This window comes from Chiloscyllium plagiosum, unplaced genomic scaffold, assembly GCF_004010195.1.
Source record: "Chiloscyllium plagiosum isolate BGI_BamShark_2017 unplaced genomic scaffold, ASM401019v2 scaf_5754, whole genome shotgun sequence".
NCBI lineage: Eukaryota > Metazoa > Chordata > Chondrichthyes > Orectolobiformes > Hemiscylliidae > Chiloscyllium > Chiloscyllium plagiosum.
The window spans coordinates 3,136-5,532 of NW_025213478.1; the positions used below are offsets into that span (position 1 = coordinate 3,136).

The 2,397-nt window shown below is 40.8% G+C and overlaps 1 non-coding gene across 1 annotated transcript; it reads left to right on the forward strand.

Moving 5' to 3' along the window:
* The first annotated feature begins 2,005 nt into the window (after positions 1–2,005).
* On the forward strand, positions 2,006–2,087 carry trnas-gcu. The gene has a single exon. It is a non-coding gene; the product is annotated as a tRNA-Ser (tRNA).
* The last annotated feature ends 310 nt before the right edge of the window (positions 2,088–2,397 follow it).

Sequence of the window (2,397 nt, forward strand, 5' to 3'; positions counted from 1 at the left end):
CAAACATACAAGGAGGGAATTTACCATTGAGAGAAAGTCAGTGTGGTTGCGTAACAATTTCGAATTTGGTTGACTTCAGATACAAAGACATTTCATGAACACGTACAACTGATTAAGATTGAGTATAAAAAGTTCATGGCTTGGTAAGGTGTGGCGTATTATTCAAGGTGAAACTCTGCAAATGGAGCTGATGTCCTAAAATAACTACAGAGAGAAGTTATATCCTAATGAGTAGGAATTGAATCGTCACTTGGAGACGCAACACCTACTTTAAAGATTTGACCACATTCACATGATGTTATGTATATTTTGGACATTCATAACTCCACCCAAGAAATGCACCAAGACGACTCTGTCCTTTTGTGTTGTTAACCCTCTGTACTTTTCTGCAGCACGTCATTGAAGATAAAATATGCTCAGAACAAAATTCAATTCAATACAATATTCAAACGGTCCTATGTGATTTTTTTTATTATTGCAATAACCTTTGTGAGTTTGTAACAAACTGTGTAACATGAAACCAGTTCAACATCTATTTTCCCGGAATTTGACGCAGTGCACATGGGAGACGTTATCTACCTACTGAAAAATCACCTTTGGCTCTCTCTCCACACATGTCTGTACACGTTTTAGATACTTGCAGTATGTTTGTTGATCAAGGATTCATTATCCAGAAAAGGTCGTTTCTCAATCCACAATCTCGGGTATTTTCCCATCAACTTGGCTTTGCTCAATATCACCTTCGATCCGTAGCCCTCAACACGATGACAAATTGAAGCTGCTCCATGTGAGGCTCAAACTTAAAACTTCGGCACAGCACTGCCCACTATACTGGAACAGAGATACTGTGCACTGGTCACCTGCAGCACAGGGGCAACACATTAATGCTTACCTCCACATTCCTGGTTGTACCTGAACGTTTGGGAAACCGAGTTTCTCTGATTCCATGGCTAATAACAGGGATTATACGATCATCTTCACCAGTGGTTCTGACCCCGTGTGAGGAAAGTGCTGAGCTACTGATTGCAAAGATGGGTAGATGGTTGAAATATACAATTTCAACATTTGCCTTCACTAACCAATGAACATTTTATTTTGTTTTTCATCTGTAGAAATCTTAACATCTTCATCTTTAACAGACTCAATGACAGATCTCCATTGTGTCTCTGGCATCGAATTCCAAAGTGTAAACCCCCTCTGAATTCTTCCACCGCAGTCTGCTGTTTGGGAATTTTTTCTGTTGTGGGAAATGCACTTCCCGTGTATCAACTGTTGCTCCCAGCATGCGCTCTGGCATTGCACTCATTTTCCTTCTGACACTTGCTCACTCTGTTGTTGTGATCATACAGTGACTTGGTGTCGCACGGCCCAGGAAAATGATACAGATCAAGGTTTTTGCATTGTTGAATTCAATGGTCAGTTTAGCCTTATTTAGGATTTTGAAAATGTCTGTCCTGTACACAAGTGTGTGTCAAAAATATCTGAGCGGAAGAAAGGTCTTCCGAATAATGACATTGAGCACTATGCACTCTCGTCCAATCTGGAAAACAATTCCTCACAGGCAATATAATAGACAATAGGTGCAGGAGTAGGCCATTCTGCCCTTCGAGCCAGCACTACCATTCAGTATGATCATGGCTGATCATTCTCATTCAGTATCCTGTTCTTGCCTTATCCCCATAACCCTTGATTCCACTATCCTTATGAGCTCTACCCAACTCTTTCTTGAAAGAACACCTCCTGCTTTCTCGGGTTCTTCATTCCGTTGACTTCAAATCTTCACAGAATTCAACAGAACTTGTCACATAGTCTTTTCTTAATTTTTGTTCAAATCACTGTGAGCAGAGTGTGAATGCGTTTGCCCCACAACCCAGAGGTCAGACCATAGTCTTGGAACCGTACTGTACTATTGATCATTTCACCAACACCAGGGAGAAATATCTGCTGTTCTGCATAATTTATACAATTCACTTATTAATAAGGTCATAGCGCCCTAGGTCTACGTGACGAGGTGGCCGAGAGGTTAAGGCGATGGACTGCTAATCCATTGTGCTCTGCACGCGTGGGTTCGAATCCCACTCTCGTCGCTGTTTCTAATGCTGCTATTTTTGTACGCTCACAGCTGTCTAATTGAAATTGGAACTCCAATGGTCAGTTTATATGCATCGACGCAATTATAAAATCTCAAAGAATACTTTGAGCCAGTTGCCTAAACTGCATTGAAATGTAGATCGCATTGGGATGATGAAAAGGAACGCGATTTTATTTTTCAAGTCAAGCTGCTGTGACTTTTTATTGTATGAAAGAGATCCAGGAACACCAAATAACTAGAGATGCGAAGTGTATGTTTATGCAGTGGGATTCTTAATGACTGTTTTGTCAGATGAAATCTGGAGC